This window comes from Mastomys coucha, unplaced genomic scaffold (assembly GCF_008632895.1).
Source record: "Mastomys coucha isolate ucsf_1 unplaced genomic scaffold, UCSF_Mcou_1 pScaffold7, whole genome shotgun sequence".
Lineage (NCBI taxonomy): Eukaryota > Metazoa > Chordata > Mammalia > Rodentia > Muridae > Mastomys > Mastomys coucha.
In genome coordinates this window covers 65342777-65360917 of record NW_022196913.1, presented here as the reverse complement: position 1 = coordinate 65360917, position 18141 = coordinate 65342777, and the positions used below count along the sequence as shown (strand labels likewise).

Sequence of the window (18141 nt, the reverse complement as noted above, 5' to 3'; positions counted from 1 at the left end):
TGCTTGCATCTATGACTCCTGATTTCTTTCCTAGGTTTTCTATCTCCAGGGTTGTCTCTCTTTCTGATCTCTTTATTGTTTCTATTTCCATTTTTACATTCTGGATGGTTTTGCTCGTTTCCTTCACCTGTTTGATTGTGTTTTCCTGTAGCTCTTTAAGGGATTTTTGTGTTTTCTCTTTAAGAGCTTCTATCTCTTTACCTGTGTTCTCCTGTATTTCTTTGAGGGTGCTATTTATGTTCTTCTTAAGGTCCTGTATCATCATCATGGTAAGTGATTTTATATCTGAATCTTGCGTTTCCGGTGTGATGGTGTGTCCAGGACTTGCTATGTTGGGAGAATTAGGTTCTGATGATGGCAAGTGACCTTGGTTTGTGTTGTTTATTTTCTTAAGCTTGCCCCCCGCCATCTGGTTAACGCTAGTGCTACCTGCCCTGGCTAAATCTGACTGGAGCCTCTCCTTCCTGTGATCCTGGTTGTGTCAGAACTCCTCAGAGTGAAGCTGCCTCTGTGATCCTGTGATTCTGGGATCCTGGGATCCTGGGCTTGTTAGATCACCTAGAAGTGTGGCTTTCTCTGTGTGTTATGGGACTGGCTGCAGAGCTTGTGTCCAAGGTCTGCTCAGAACACTAACCCAGACAGACCGGAAGAAACCGGAGTCACTATGCTGGTGGAGTTCCTAAGTGCCTGGTCCCGATGGTCCCAGTTACTCCCAGTGTTGAGACAGATGTTGATTCCTGCTCACCTCTGATCCTGGTTGTGTCAGAGCACCTGGGAGTAGAGCTTCCTCTGGGTGTTGTGGGCATTAATGATATTTTTTAAATGCCTGAAGCTATGAAGCATATTTAAGACCCTCAAATAACATTTTTTTCTTTTATAGAGTTGCATAGAATGCAATGTACAGATTGAAATACATACATACATACACACACACACACACACATATATATACATTATATATATTCTCTTATAGTTTTGGAAAAACACATACATATATATATAATGATTTATCTTTTTAAAAATTTACTTAAATTTTGAAAAATTGATGACATTTTTATTTAAATTTATAAAAAATATTAAAAAAACATAATGCAATCATGTTACCTACCTTTTGACCTAGAGTGCAGTTTCTTAGAGTTGAAATTTTTCTTTAAAATGAAATGCTGTGTTTAAATTAAGGCTGTGTGGGCTATAACAAAAGATTCTCAGGGGATTCTCTGACTGCCAGCTCTCTTTATTTTTATATTTTAAAGATTTATTTTATTTTATGTATATGAGTGTTTTTACCTTGTATTCATGTATGTGCACCATGTGTATGCTGTACCTTCAGGTTCCAGAAGAGGGTGTCAGATCCTCAAAGACTATGGCTACAGGCTGCTGAAATGTGTGAGCGCTGGGAACGGAATTTGGGCCCTCTGCAAGAGTGTCAGATGCTCTTAACATCTCCCACTGCTCTTAACTGTGGCCATCTCTCTCCAGCTCCCTCCAGCTCTTTTTATAGAATTTGTTTCTGAGAGAAAACAGCCATGTCTCAGTCATTCAGGTGACAAGATAGTGAAGAATTAGGAAGAGATTTTATCTCAGTAGAAAGAATCTCTCACAAAACCTTTGATTCAGGACTTCCTGTCTCCCCTTTCTCTTCTGAACAATGCAGATGTTTTATGAACTCTATTTGCAGAGATGAAATTGATGTCCAGAACCCAGTGTCTTAGTCAGGGTTTCTAGTTCTACACAAAATATCATGAAAAAAAAAGTTTATTCAGCTAACACTTCCACATTGCTGTTCATCACCAAAGGAAGTCAGGACTGGAACTCAAGCAGGTCAGGAAGCAGGAGCTGATGCAGAGGCCATGGAGGGATGTTTCTTACTGGCTTGCTTCCCCTGGCTTGCTCAGCTTATTTTCTTATAGAACCCAAGACTCTAGCCCAGGGAGGCTGGGCCCTCCCACCCTTGAATACTAATTGAGAAAATGCTTCTGAAATGGAGGCGTTTCCTCAAGGGAGGCTCCTTTCTCTGTGATAGCTCCAGCTTGTGTCAAGTTGACACTCAGAACCAGCCAGTACACCCAGTTAAAACAGATTAAGTCCTCGTGGCTGCTTAGGACTAGGAGGACATCCCATGTGGTGTGTCACTTAGATGAGAAGGTAGAGCACGATGCAGGGACCCTACCCCAGAACACTGGAACTCGAGTTTCAATGCCCATCATGAGCTTTTGCTTTCCTATTGTGCGATCCAAAGAGATCAAAGTGATGCAAGAGCTTCTAAGATTCCCCAGGTCAGACCTTCCTCAACAATGTCACAGAGATTCCCAAGCTGAGACTCATGAGCCTGGTTCTGTCACAGTGACTGTGGGAAGCTGCCATACTGTGGGAAGCTGTCTGGTGTAGTGCCTACGTAGTCTGATGATGAGTTTCCATTGGCTGCTGTAAAAACCAAAATCCCGCAAGACACCGTAAGACACATAAGACACCATTCTCTCACAGTACTGGAAGACAGAAGTTCAAAGCCAGGGTATTGGGAGGACATCGATCCTTCCTGAAGGAGCCAGAAGTTAATGCACCCCTTGCTTCTAGCTCTGCGGAACTTCCCCCTGTGATCTGCAGCTCCTGCACACACAGTGCTCTGTGTCCTTGGTCCTATTACCATCTCGTTTCTTGTCTTTGTCAAATTCTCTTTGCTTCCCTCTTCTGAGGGTTCCCATGGCTGCAATGTAAGTCCACTAAAGTTATTCAGGAAAGACTCCCTGCCTTTCACCTTGGACACAGGCGTGTTTTCAAATAACTCATTTTTACATTACGGAGGGTCCCAGGCTATTCCTGACCTTACCACTCTAATTCTGGGTTTATCACTCTGTATCATATGCTTATGGGGATAAAGGGAAAGCCTGAGGAAGGAGGCCAGCAGACGAGTGTCTGCTTGCTCATCAGATCTGGGATGAAAAGTTATAATCAGACTCTACGGAACAAATGGCTGAAGGGGCGCTTGAGCAACACCAAGTCCCACGGTGACCACAGCGCCATGATCGCTGCTGAGTTTGTTTATGAGAGGAACGAAAGCAGCCATGTTGGTGAGCCATGGTGGTTTCCACATCCTGGAAGCTATGTAGAAACAGCCAAGGAGAAATGCATTCCCCCAGAGTGTAAACTGACTTTATGTTCAAACAGACCACAAGGCATGAACAATGAGAAAAAAAAAAAAACCTTCCCAGGGTGGGGACTATGAAATGACTTTCAAAATGTTCATCCTTTGGCCACTTGGGGACAAAGGAGGATGCCACTGTGAATTTTCTGGCTGATTTTACCCCTGCATTTGGGCTGCTAAGGACATACAAGGAAATCAGAGTATACAGCTGTAATCAATGAACCTTGTGCTGGAGAGGGGTCATTTTCCTGACCTCATGCACAAACCATGAGGGAGAGCAGTGAAGATGTCTCCTTAGCTCCAAGTTGGCAATCCACTTGAAGTTAAAGGGCACAGCAGCACACCCTTCAGAAGGCATTCTTTGTCAGACTGGGTCTGCTTTTCTCCTGTAGCCAGGCTCATCAGAGAGGCTTTCAGGTGCCCTCTTCACTGTCTTGGGACACATGAGAAGTGGCAGTGTCCTGTTGGACATCCAAGCTGTCCATCCCCTGCCTGTTCTTCTCTGTTGGATGGCCAGTGGCGACCTTGGTGGACCCTGAAGGCACTTGGAGGCACTGAGACAGCCTGTCTTGACTATATCCATAGATAAGGTGCATCTTCTCTTTGTCAAAAGCAATCAGCCTAGGAACTCCATTCCAGGACATAGTATGTAGCAAAACTCATGTGACTCCATAGCATTCAACGATAGTCTTAGACCAGATTAGTTCCAAGGATCTGCTGGCTTTTGGACCCTTTATCTCGACTTAGGGATATTGTGTAAATATTGCTCCTACAATGTAAATTCTGTTCTATACCTGTTCTTTCTGAATTTCCCCACATAACAAAGTGTGTGATGTTCTGGTCCCCTGTGTAGGACAGGGCTTCCTTATCTTAGTACCATTGCATTGGTCTTGGAATTGATTTAGTTACTGTGCCTAGAATGGCGGTAATCAGGTTTGTTTGATGACAACTCACTGATTGAATTCATTGAAGCCTTTCACCTATTTGGAAAGTTTTGTAAACCCAACTCAGACTTCACAATTCAGAAGAAATAATCCCTTTAGCTCTCGGTCTTAAGTGGCCCTTTACTTTGAGTCTCTCTTACTCATTGGAAGAGAGGTCAGATATGACTTTGCTCTGTAGCACTCTTCTGATGGGGTGCTAGGACTGCAAATTACTGATTCCCCTCCCCTCTCCTCCCTTCCTCTCCTCCTCTATATCTTTTCTTCTTGTGGTGCTAGCAATCAAACCCAGGGCTTTGTGCATGCTAAGCGAGTACTCTACCAATGAACTACATCCCTACCCCTTATGTTTTTGAGATGAGATTTTGCTATGTAAGTTAGGCCGGCCTTGAACTTACCAGGCAGGCCAATCTGCCCTGAAACTCATGATTTTCTTGCCTTCGGCTCCCAAGTGGTGCAGTTACAGGTGTGTGTTACCACACATGTTGTTATTACCATGATTTTGCAACTGAAGATCTAGTGGGAGATTCTTTAATTGAGCATTCTTTGAAATCAATAAATAGTATAGTAGTAGTAGTAGTAGTAATAGTAGTAGTAGTAGTAGTAGTAATATATGAGACAGAGTCTCACCATGTAGCTTTGGCTACTACCTTTTAACTCACAATGTAGACCAGGCTAACCTTAAACTCACAGGGACCTCCCCCCACCTTTGCCTCCTGAGTGCTTAGATTCAAGGTTGCAATTGGAGGAGTGTTTACAGGGTGAAAAAGTATATCCAATGTAGCTGTTTCCCCACAAGACAAAAAAGAGTCTCTCTGAATCCCTGCTTCTGTTGGAGAAATCCGCAAGTAGACTGTGCCATGAGATGGTCACAGGAGACTGTGAGCCTCATCCCAGTCCATCACTTGTACATTATTATTCATGGTCCCAGGCTATGGCTGGAACACGAAAGTCCCCCAAAGTTCATGTGTGGACACTTATTCCTCAACCCAGTTGTGTCCAGGGGTGGGACCTTTAGGGAAACATGGATATCAAGTGTCTGGCCTCATAAATGGGTCAACACTTTGTACGAGTGGGTTTGTTATAAAGCAGCGTCAGTCTTCTCCATGGTGGGAAGGCTCCCACCATGTAATTCCCATTGTCAAGTAAAGAAGAAGGACCACCTCACCAGATGTGGCCCGTGACCTCTGTCCAGTCTCCAAAGCTGTGAGCCAGACAAGCTTGCAGCTTTAGAGCTACTCAGCCTGTGATGGTCTGGCCTGATGGAACAACCTAGCAGGGACCACCCCCTTTTACTTTCCGAGCTTTTAACATGGAGATTAAATTGTATGGTCACGGTAGTTAGAGAGATCTTGAGAAGTGCTCATCCAAAGGAACCTTCAAGTGGGGTCCCCAGTTGTCCTTGCAGCCAAGGTCCATGCACAGATGCAAGTCGGGGTTAGCAGAACAGCTTTGCAGTAAATGGGCAAACTTGGTTACTCATTTCATGGAAGAGATCAGGCATGGTCAGCTGCCGCTCAGTGCTTGGGAATGCATTGTATCTCACAGTTCCAGAGGGCCCGAAGGGGAAATGCCAAATGACAAGAAGCAAATGCAATTCTTGTAAAGGAAATACTTCAGAATGAACATAAGAGCTGGGAGACAGGAGGGCTCTGAGGCTGACTTCTGGACACAACATGGCCATTGCACTCTGGAATTCACAGCGGCTCTGTCACCTGCACAAGACTGAGCTGTTGACAGGCTCCAGTGGAGGGACTTATGATGACCCACCTCTGGCTGAGGAGTTATTGCTGGGGGAGAAGGAGCCATTTCTCTTGAGTGGTACAACCATTGGTTAAATTGTTCATGTTCCAGCCAATAATCCCATATGCAAGTCCATGCAAGCAACTCCAGTGAAATTCAATAGGCTATTCTTAAAGGGTGCAACAAAGATGGCTCGTCAGTTAAGAGCACTGGCTGCTCTTCCAAAGGATCATGCTTGATGGCCAGCGCCCACATGATAGTTCACAATTACCTGTAACTCCAGTTCCAAGGCACCCAGCACCCTCTTCTGCCCTCCACAGACATTGCATGAATGTGGTGCGTAGTTGTACATGCAGGCACAACTATACACATACAATAAATCATTTTTAAAAAGATATTGAATGTAGGAGGGAAACTTCTTGGTAAGAAGAAAGGGGAAAGGAGGCATTATAAGAGAAGTGGGTATGAATATGATCGAAATCCATTATATGCATGTATGAAATTGTCAAAGAATGAATACAATTATTCAATAAAAATGAATGGGTCTCCAACCTTTAACATTTTTACATAAATATCTCAAAAAGGTGCTAGAACTGAAGCCAGCAGTGTAAAGAATAAGGCAGCCTCAGAAGCGATGAGGAGGGAGGGAGGGAGGGTGGGAGAGGGAGAGAGGGAAGGCAGGAGAGAAGGAGGGGGAGAGGGAGGGAGAGAAAGAGGCAGGAGAGGAAGGAGGGAGGGAGAGAGGGAGGGAAAGAAGAAGGGAGGGTAGGAGGAAGGAAGAGAGGGAAGGCAGGAGGAGGGAGGGAAGTCAGGAAGGGAGGAGAGAGGAAGAGAGGGAGGGAGAAAGGACTGGAGGGAGAGGGGGAAGGAGGAGAGGAAAGAGAGAGAGGGAGGGGAGAGGGAGGGAGGGAGGGAGGGAGGAGATACTTAGATATCAGTATGAACAACACTGGAAATCTGTGGTAAAGACAGGGAATGCTACTGTTTGCTCATAAAATACTCATTGACCTACTCTGTGGTAGTCCCCCTCCCACCCTCCCAGTTATCTTAGCTGTATATTTGTGCTGTACATATTAAGCAGCCAGTTTCTAACCTTGTTCCGACTTCTGATCGGTTAGGGATGCAGAGCCAAGGCTGCGGAAGTCTGTGAGGCTCCCACATCCACTTGGATCATACCGTTGTTCCTGTCCTGGCCCTAGGGGACACCTGGCCTTGTCCATTCCCAGGAACCATTGGCCACTTTTGACCCACATTCACTGACCTGTTGAAGCATGACGAGTTGAAACGTGAGTTGTGGTCGGTCATTAGTTTTCTTCAACTGGTGCATGAAAACCTATGATTTGCGCAACCAAACACCACCAGCAGCAATCAAGCTGGGTGCTGGCAGCTGAGCGGCTGAGCCGCCATTGCTGGTGGACTTTACTCCTACTAAGAACTAACCCTGGATCTGACATGAGGATTGCCTCACTCCTCCATTTATTCTGAGAGCAAAACAAAAGATGACATTTCATTCTCAGCTGCTGTCCCTAAACCACCAGGGCCCAAGAGAGCCCCCATAGATTTATCCAGTGGCCTTTCTTCCCTGTCTGTACAAATGAACCCCAAGGTTTTTGTTTCCTTTGGCTTTAGAGGTGCCTCGGGCCGTTGCCTGCATTCTTCTGTGGTAGACTCACCCCTGAGTGATTCCCTGAGGCTTATTAACCACGGCCACATCCAGGGCAACATCTTGCTTTATAGGGCTTGGGTTGTGAAAATCCATACTGCTTTTGTTTTGACTTGCATGGAAATAATTTGCTTTTCCCTTTCAGCAGCCTTGACAGTCCGCGTCCTATACCTGGTCCACAAACACAGAAAAGCGACTTCACTCCTTAGCTGCCCAAGAGGCCTGATGTCTGAAATCTGAAGGACCAGCTCTGAGTCTGTACCTGTGCCACTGTGCCTCCTGCTGTGCCTGGCTGTGCCTCCTGCTGTGCCAGGCTGTGCCTCCTGCTCTGCCTGCCTGTGCCTCCTGCTGTGCCAGGCTGTGTCTCCTGCTGTGCCTGGCTCACAGAGCCTTTGCTTTCCGAGATACACGCAGTCCTATGTGTCCATGTTCAGGTGCGTCTTCCCACAGATGGCAGCTGTATTTCCGTTTTACATAGTTTGCAACATCTGCCTTCCCCATTCTAAGATGTTTTACACACGTTTGTCATTTTTTTTTTTTCCTTCAGGGCCACTCAGGATTCCGAAAGTATGGGCACATGCTGTTAGCATTTTGTCTAAGCTCTGCCCCGCAGTTACCTGGCAATGGCCAGGTATGCCTGACTCACTATAAAAGGGGCCGCTTGCCCCCTCCTCTCTCCCTTGCTTGCCTTCTTGCTACTGCTCTGTCCTCTCATCCCTTCTTCTCTCCCCCAACCCCCTCCATCCACGTGCTCATGGCCTGCCTCTACTTCTCTACTCCTCTATTATCATTCTCTCTCTCTCCCCCTCCCCCTCTCTCTCTTTCTCCCTCTCTCACTCCCTCTCTCTTTCTCTGTCTCTACTACCCTCTCAACTTCCCTCCCCATGCCCTGAATAAACACTATTCTATACTATACCGTCATCGTGTGGCTGGTCTCTCAGGAGGAAGGAATGCCTTAGCATGAGCCCCCTTCCCCTACACCTGACTAACATCCACCAGACATATTCCTCTCCTCCTTATCTTTTTATAAAACACAACATTTGGTGTCATGACTCAGATCTTTCACTCACCCCCCTGTTCAAAAAGGATGTGTTCCCAGTATCTGCATGGCTTGGTTCAAGAGAACATGAAGGATACCAGAAACTCTTTTATCCTATTGGCCGGTTAGGGCACTTAAACCTCAGTCTTCAGACCGCACTCCCTTAACTGTGGCATGTGGCTTTTTTCAGATTTGAATTCTGACTATAGAAGCCATTTAACAGTTTGACTTTCGGTGTGTGCTCTTGTCCTCCAGGTTCAAGACCCGTGTCTGTGAGCACAGACCAGGGACGCCAAGCATTTGTGGACTCGTGAATTAAGTTTTGGGAGTGAGACCCAAATGTGCCCAACTCTGCCTGGTGGCTGTGGTGGCCTTCCTGGGAGCAACTCAACTCAGCCTAGGCTCTTGGGCACCACCAGAGAGAGCAGGTAAGGCAAGGAATTAAAAAGAAGTGTGGAGGAGTTGGGTCACCTGGTCTCACGAGTATCCTTTGGGTGGTCCCCAGGGCTTGAGAAAATGAGTGCCAGAAAAAGCAAAGTCTCGACTTATTGTTTAAAATCTGCTTTTCATTTCCTCTCTGGTAAGAGCTTTATCGAGATGTAATCACCACACCATGCAATTTACCCATTTAGCATGTATAATCGGGTAGGCGGTTCACCTGTGACTGACTTGCCTGCTGTCCAATCTGCAAGGTGCTAACTAAACCTGTATCTTCTCAAAACGGTAAAAAACAAAACAAAACAAAACAAAAAAAAAAACAAAAAAAAACCCAAACGCACAGCTCGGTGCTTTCATGAGGGTGCAGTCCATCCAGCAGATAGTGACCACATTTGCATCCTTCTCTGGCCTCTCAAGAAGGTTCCTAACCATCAGCTCACTCGCTTCTCGTCCCTTGCGTGGCATATTTTTCTCATCCAATCTTCTTCTAGTTCCTTCCTCATTTCTAGAGGCCTCAGCTCCTCCCAGGCAGGATAATGCCTTTCCCCACAGATGCTCCGTTCCCAGGGCCTGAAGCTGTTGTGGTCTGAATAGGAAATGCTCCCCATAGGTTTGTTTAAGTCCTGCATGTTCAGTCCTCTGTGAGTGGCTCCGTTTTAAGAGGTTCTGGAAAGTTCCAGACATGGGGCTTGGGGGAAGAAGGTGTGTGTTCTCCCAGATTATACCTGACTCCCAGTCTGTTCCTTGCTCTCTGCTTCCTTATTCCTGTCCCACACGTTCCTGACACCTTGGTGCTCTGACCAAGCTCATGGTTTCCCTGGGCAAACACCTGCCAACTGTGAGGAAAACAAGCTCCTCCCATTGCCTTTGTTTGGCTCCAGCGTGGTGCAAAGGTGTTCGGAACAGCATTAGGAACAAGACTGTGGGCAGAGGAAGTGAAGAGACTTGAGCACTAACCGGATGGATGTGGCTGCTTCTCTCTGCCCGAGACTACGGTTTCCCAATGGACTGTTGCCGTGGTCCCCGTGAATTTGCAGAGGTGAAGGGCCAGCGCTTTTTGGCCCCAGGAGGTTGAGATTTTGAGTTCTAACCCATGTGATCTTGCGAACTGACATGCCTTCTCTGAACCCATGAAAGATGAGGTCAGAGCATCTCTGGTCCTTACTTCTCTGCTGCTGAGGACGCAGTGGAGCCCCTGTCTCCAGCAGCGCCTGTGTCTCTAGCTGCCTGCCACACAGACCTCTTTTCTCCCTGTCCTGCTCACCACACCCAGCACACACTCTCTTCCGAGGATGGAATTTCCTAACGCCTGGGGTCTCAGACCCATGTGGAATAAGGAAGGGCAGAGTGGAAGCCTGTGCTTTGGGTGTGCAATGAGCCAGGGCTAAATTAGTGTGAAAGCCTTGTCTGCGAGTTTACAAACACACAATTACAGCTCGCGCAGTTATCTAAATCCACTTTCTTGCCTTATAATTTTATGGTTAGAAGCATTACAGTTGTTTTTAGATTTTTCATTATAACTACAGTAGCCACAGACGGAACCCAATAGTGTTTGTTTATTTGTGTAACAAATTACACCCCTCAGCTAGCTTCACTGTGTAATTTGCATTGGGTGTATATTCTAAAAAAAAATAAGAAGAGAGTGTACATTTGTCTGAGGGTCTCCTTTTTAAATTCTATTGTCTTCTTCAAATCACCACTTGACAGTATAATTTAAGAAACAAACTGTATATATGGGAAATGAACTGATGTGAGAAACACACACACACACACATATTTGTTTGTTTGTTTGGTTGGTTTGATTTTTCGAGACAGGGTTTCTCTGGGTAGCTCTGGCTGTCCTGGAACTCACTCTGTAGATCAGGCTGTCCTCGAACTCAGAAATCCGCCTGTCTCTGCCTTCCAAGTGCTGGGATTAAAGGCGTGCGCCATCACTGCCCAGCTACACACACACACACACACACACACACACATAATAGGATAGGCAGCTGAGGCAAAGTTTCAGTTCCCCACGCAGTCCTGTAGGGTTGGGGAAGTCAGCGGACTTTACTTTCACTATCATTATCATTATTATTATTATCATCATCATCATCATCATCATCATCATCATCATCATTAATTTGTTTACCCACAGAATGATCTCTGATCATTTATTCTCTTTTTTAGTCCTCTGACAGGAGCTAGGGTCATCTAGGAACAGGTAACCTCAATTGAGAAGCTGCCTTCATCAGACTGGCCTGTATGCAAGTCTTTGTGTGTTCGGTTAATTCCTGATCGATGTGGGAAGACCCAGCCCACCGTGGGCGGAGCCACGCCTGCGCAGGTGGTTCCACGTTATATAGAAAACGGTTTGGAAAAGCTATGGTGGTCAAGCCTAACCCTGTTGCTCCATCCTTCCTCCAGGTTCCTGCTGGAGTTCTGCGCTGCATTCTTTCCATGATGGGCTGTCGTCCGGATGTGTTAGCCAAACAAACCTTTTCCTTTTCAAGATGCTTTTGGTTTTATCATAAACAACAAACTAGGGCAGATGTCAGTCACTTATAGATGTAACTAGAGGAAGAATCTGGAGTCAGGAACCCCAGGGTCAGTCAAATTCCTTAGTTTGATGTATCCAATAAGGTATTTTATTCCCCCCACCCCCCGAGACAGGGTTTCTCTCTGTAGCCTGGGCTGTTCTAGAACACACTTTGTAGACCAGGCTGGCCTCGAACTCAGAAATCTGCTTGTCTCTGCCTCCCAAGTGATGGGATTAAATACGTGCACCACCACTGCCCGGCATTTTATCTTTTTTGACTGGCTCATTTCACTTAATGTCTCCAAGGTCCATTCACATTGTATCATGATTCCCTTCACCTTTGAAGCTGAATAATATTCCATTGTATGTGTGTGCTGCCTTTTTAAGTATACTTATCCACCGCTGATAAAGATCGGTGGCTTCTCCCTTTTAGGTGTTGTAAATATTGCTTCTGTGAAGAAGGCTGTGCAGTATCGTTTGAGGATACATTTTCAGTTCCTTTAGGTAAATAGCCAGAAAAGAATTACTAGGTCATGTATGCAAATATACAAATTAACATTTATTTATTTATTTTATTTATTTTCATTGCTTATTTTATTTATTTACATTTCAAATATTGTCCCCCTTCCTGGTTTCCCCTACACAAACCCCTCATCCCTTTTCCCTCCCCCCACCTAGAGGGTGCTCCCTAGCCCACCGACCCACCCACCCACTCCTGCCTCAGTGCCCTACCATCCCTCTACACTGGGGCACTGAGCTTCCACAGGACCAAGGGCCTCCTCTCCCATTGATGCTTGACAAGGCCATCCTCTGCTTACATATATAGCTGGAGCCATGGGTCCCTCCATGTGTACTCTTTGGTTGGTGGTTTACACAAAGAGTACAAATTAACATTTTAGTAGCTCGAGGAAGGGCCACACCATTTTCAGTGGTGACTGAACATTTTATATTTCCTCTTGGTTTCTCTACATCCCCACCAGCTATGAGCTCTTTGCCATAGGTATGTTTCCCGAGGACTATTCACCCTTCTGGTCATTTGTGCCGTGAGCATCTCTCTACCTTGTCCATTTGTGCAGACTGTGGAAGGCACTCTGGCCCTTCGCTTGGCTTTGGTTGCAATAGTTCTTACCGATTCTCTGGGCATTCTGGATAATGGTGTCTTCTCATATTCGAGATTTACAATTTTTTTTTCCTCTCATTTTTGCCTTGAGCTTTTAGTCACTTTTAGCTTCAGCCTTAACACACACTCAAAACCTCTTTTGAAAACGGCAAGATAGCACATAGAAGAAGAGTTTTCTGAGCTGTGCTGTGTTCAAACCAGAAAGTGTCTGAACTCCTCAACAGATCTAAAATATTACCTAAATATACATTAAAAATAGCGTGAAGGGCAGCGAGTGCTGTCATCCTCAGAACATTATTATTATTTTTTTTTAACTAAGGTAACTTTATGCCCTTGGATCCATAGAATCTGGATGGCTTTCTTTGCACCATCCCTAGAAATTCCTTGTGTGAGTGAGGACTCCTGTCAGTGGGGCCTTGGAAGCTCCCAATGAAGACAAATCATGCCATGTGGTCTCTGGTCTTTCCCAACACCCACTGAGCTTCCCTGGAGACCTTTCTTGCTGTGGCCACCCGGGAATTTTGCCTTGTAGAGGATTTTATCCATCCATGCTGCTTTTACTTGGGTTCCATATATAGAATAAATATGTCCTAAGAAGTGGTAAAGCTGAATTTATTCAAAATAAATCAAAAGTAAGCAATACATTTAGGAACTCTGAATGGTTAAGAATTGGGTGGAATGGTATTTTGCCTTTCTAAATAATAGAAGCCGCTTTAATAAAAACTCATTTCCTCAGGTCAAGGCTAGACCTTTCAAGAGTCCTGCTAAGATCAGATGGCCACAGACGGCTTTCTAAGGAACAACAGTAGTCATTGCTTACACTTCACACATCAGGGTGGGGTAAGCCCTACAGCAGGGGGGCTCATCCCTGTTGGAGACCAGGTTGACTGGGCCAAGACCCATGCTCAGGAGCCTTTATCTCCCCACAGGGAAGGTGGGAAGAATAAGTGGTCCTCGTCGGTCGTTCTTCTGCAAAACTACTTCTGGCTCAAACATTCACCTTGGACACTTCTGCTTTTGTGTTCCGTAGCTTAGACATGAGAGGTATTGTAAGTCTGTTGTGACTGGCGGACTTACTTGCAACTTTGAATAGAAAAGTATATTAATTTATTTACCAATTAAATGAATGTCATAAAAAATAAAAATTTCTCCATTTATCCTTTTATTTTTCCTCTCCTTTTCTTCCTCCTTTTACCTTTCCCTCCCTCTTTTCCTTCCTTCCATATTCCGTCTTTGTTTCTCCTCTCTTCCTCCCCTTTCCCCATATTTTTTCCTTCTCTTTCTTTCTCCTTCCCTGTTTTCTCTCTCTCCCTTCTTCCTTCTACAAAGGTTCTGGGTTCCTGCTTTCACTTTTGCAGTGATAAAGGAGTGAGGGAAGCAGCTACTGCCCTGGCATGCAGGTCTATTATATTACGATGCTTTACTCTGGATTGTGTTGGAATGGGGGTTTTTATGCTAAAACTGGAAAAGTCCCTGCAAAGTGAGATAACATGGTCACTTCTAGGTCAGAGATACTGAGCAGGAATGGGTGTTCAAAAAAAAGGAAGAAAAATGAACCAAGTAATTCAGAAACTATCAATCATTCTGGAGATATTTGGGGGTGGAAGCTCTGATGGTCCATGGTGGGCTCTGCAGAGATCAGCTTTAGAAGGACAAACACGGAACAGCGGCTAGTGAGGAGTCGGCAATGTCAGATGACCTCAGTCAGATCTTTCAGAATGGAGAGATCTGTTCCAGAAACAGAGGAGTAGCCATGCTGACCCCAGTGAGTGCAGTGGAGGAGGATCTAAGCAGGGAAGAAGCTAAGGGGTTCTGAGGAACTTGCATAAGTTAGGACATTAACAGTGTCGCTTCTAGCCACCCAGTCTATAGAGCAGGATCCTCGGAATGCAGGCTCTAAGGAAGGAAGTCTCAGAAGTCGCACGACTCACAGATGGTGAGCAAGGATTCACCCCTTGGGAAGTTCCAGAACTCACACCTGTCACCTGCACTGGGCTGAAGGGAGCTGGAGTCACCCAGGTCACAGATGGTGAGCAAGGATTCACCCCTTGGGAAGTTCCAGAACTCACACCTGTCACCTGCCCTGGGCTGAAGGGAGCTGGAGTCAGAAAGCGCTGTGGATCTTCTGTGGTTTCTGCAAACTTGTTCCAGCTTGGGGGTGGGGGTGCAGTTGTGGAGTGACTTAAGGACTGTCCCTGTGTGTAACCAGGCCACTTCATCGAAAAGAAAACAAAAAACCAAACAAACGAAAAAAACCATTTTTGTTTCCTCTTCCTTCCTATCCTGGGGTCTCATCCAGTAACAGGGTTCTGACCCCCCAAGCCACAAAAAGCAAAGATAATGTGCACAGCAGGTGGGTGTTGTCAAGGAGGCTTGTGTGGAGGAGGGTCAGGCATGGTCGCTGGCTGAGTGTGCATTGTACACTATGCTTAGCAATATGCTGCTAAGAAAAGAAGGATCAGTCCCCTTCTTTCAGTCTCTTGTTTGTCCGAGATCTTCCTTCTTGCCAAGTGGGGACAAGAAAAAAACGCACACATGCTGAGCCAGTGTGGTGAGAGGCAGAGGGCATAGCCTGCTCCTTCCTTTCTCTCTCTGTTCTCATGTTTGTGGGTCACATCCGGAGCCAGTGTGGCCCTCTGAAGGCAAGGCTTGCTCTGCTGTCCTCCCCAGATGTAAGGAATGAGGGGGACCTTTCCTTTAGAGGAAATGTGTCATTTACTACTGAGGGCCGTACATAAGAAATAAATGCGATATGAAAGACATAAAATTGAAAGTTTTGTTTGGGAATTTTCAGTTTTCATATGAGAGAGCTGCTGTATCTCTTAGACTCCAAATCAGCGAGTTGTAAAAATGTAGTTTTCAGAATTGCCCTTTTTTCCTTGTCACAACAGGCTTTTTAAGCAACAAGAACTGAGGCCTGAGAGGTGGCTTAGCAATTAGGAGCACTTCCTGCTCTTGCAGTGGACCTGAGTTTTAGTTTCTAGAACCCATGTCTAGTAGCTAACTATTACCTATAACTCCATTTCTGGGATCCATCATGTCTGGCCTCTGCAGGCACCTGCACACATAATTTAAAATAATAAAAACTGATCTGAAAGAAAATATATGAGGATCAGTGGGTGAAGAAGATCACTAAGATGGCTGGGGTCAAGTGCTCGATTTGCAAACCTGGGGACCATAGTTAGAATTTTTAACACCCATGTTTTTTTTAAAAGCCCAGGGAGTAGCATACGCCTTTGATCCTTCAGTGAAGAGAGGGAGATGGGATTGCTGGGGTTTGCTGTCTAGCCAAATCAGAGAGCTCTGGGTTCACTGGATAAGGTAAAGCATGATAAAGATACCTGTGTCTGGTCTGCACATTCGCGTACGCGTGCACGCGCAGGCGCGCGCACACACACTTACACACACACACTACACATACACTCACTCATGCACGCAAGCATGCACACACACACACATACACACACACACACACACACACACACACACACACACACACACACACGCACGGGCATGCGCACACCTGCCTGCACATGTGCACACACCCACAGGTGAAACCTGTGGAGATGACTCCTTTTAGAACTTTCTTTCCAATTGTTGGATTTTGACATTAGATTCTTACCTCCTTGTTTGCTTCCTTTTTTCATAAACCTGGCCAACACAAACCCATGCGTAGCACCACGGCCCCAATAGTTTATGTAAATAATTAGAATTCCACTGTTACGGAAGACAGACTTCAAGATAAGAGAAGAGAAAAAGTGTGGCATTCATTGGACAACTGGGGCCAGGGGGCCACCCCTCTCTGTCTCTATGGATTCATCTTCATCTTCTTTCCTTCTGAGACACTTGTGAACACTTGTGACCATTCCTCAGTTGGCCCTGGGTGTCTCTGTGTGGCTGTGCTGTGCTCTGAGCAGACCTGATCTGGCTGAGCTGCGTTGGACTTCCCATCCTATCAGCTGTGTGTCCTCAAGCAAGCTGCTTGACTCTTCTGAGTCTGAGTGTTCTTACTTTTAAAAACAGAAAGTGATGGCAGCCTCACAGAATTCCAGACTACCCCAAGTGTACACAGGCTGGATCTATACCAGTCTGCCCACAATGGACATTTGCGGTGTTTTAATGATTTCTTTAAACCTCGAATATTGGTTCCCAGTCAGAAGTCATGAACAAGGAAGACACGCTGGGCTCAGAGCTTATTGAGGCTCAGGGTGGTGTGATAGACCATGCGCCTCTTCCTCTGTCTCTATCCATATGGTACTGCTGGGTGAACCACCAGCCTCTGTCTAGGGTTGCCCCAAGTCAACGGCCGCACCACTTCCAGGGCAAAACCTAGGCAGGTCTACATGACATTTCGAAGCACTCAAGAGAGAAGGAATAACTAGTTCCCCGCACAGGGCCACCATGGGTATCTCTTCCAGCATGTACTCCTTCAATGGGGGTTCACATCCTCACACCATTTGTGGCTCGGAAGGAAAAGAGATGGGTGCTGTGTAGGGGGACACTTGGCAACTATACGGATAGTGTCAGTGACGGCCATGGTAGTTTCTGTTATTTTCTGGTGCTCCGAGTCCAGCTGTCCTGTATTGTATTTCTAGAGTGTACCCTTGAAATGCTTTTGCTTAAATCTGGTAAATGTCCTTTTATGTTTTTCAGTTTCCAATCTTCCACAGGGTATAAGCTGCCATGTACGTGCAGACACAAAGACACCTAACCCTAACCCTAACCCTAACTCTAACCCTAACCCTAATCCCTAACCCTAACCCTAACCCTAACCCTAACCCTAACCCTAACCCTAACCCTAAGCCTGGTTAGTGTAATGCATACACTACACAGTGTGCATATACACAAGCACATGCACATACACCACAGACCATATGTCTACACACACTGCACATATATACCCAAGCTCATATAAATGTGTTCACACACCCCCACACACTATCTCCCAGACAGATATATCTCCCACCACCTTTAGGGTCTTGTTCCCTTTGGCTATCGGGGGGCAGGGGGGGTGCAGGCTGACCATGTTTCTACAACTGTGACATAGGGTAACATTTGGGTGGGCAAGGTGTGAACGAAGCCCTCCTCCACCCCAACTTAATGGGAAGGACCAGTTTGTTAACATCTTAAGCTTGGTGGGTCTCGAGGTTTCCCACAATAGCAAGCAACTCCACCTGGCTGTTGTGACACAAGAGATCCTAGGGACACTTCGGAAATGAGCCAGCCCGGCTGTGATTACAATAGAATGGTATTCGGCGGGGGGGGGGGGGGGGGGGGAATGGAGATGGGCACCTTTGTCCAAGCAAGGGCCCGTGGTTTGGGCCTCCTTTACCCGTGGGTGTGTCATTTGCCAACCTGGTGTCTGAGCCCTGTGGCAGGTGACCAGGACAGAGTGTCAGAGTAGCTGAACTTTAGGTGCCCTGACCTCTGGGGCCTGACTGCCCCACCACAGCTCCTCAGGCCAGGCTGTGTGGCTCCAGCCAGGGAGCCCTGGAGGCTGCGGTGCTGATTGGTTCCAGGGCTGGAGAGATGGAAATTTA

The 18141-nt window shown here is 46.2% G+C and overlaps 1 long non-coding RNA gene across 1 annotated transcript; it reads left to right on the top strand.

The window, feature by feature from the left end:
• The first annotated feature begins 6954 nt into the window (after nt 1-6954).
• Nucleotides 6955-11603, top strand: LOC116081923. Its single transcript, XR_004115092.1, has 5 exons — nt 6955-7112; nt 7638-7923; nt 8037-8120; nt 8784-8956; nt 11370-11603. It is a non-coding gene; the product is annotated as an uncharacterized LOC116081923 (long non-coding RNA).
• Nucleotides 11604-18141: the final 6538 nt, after the last annotated feature.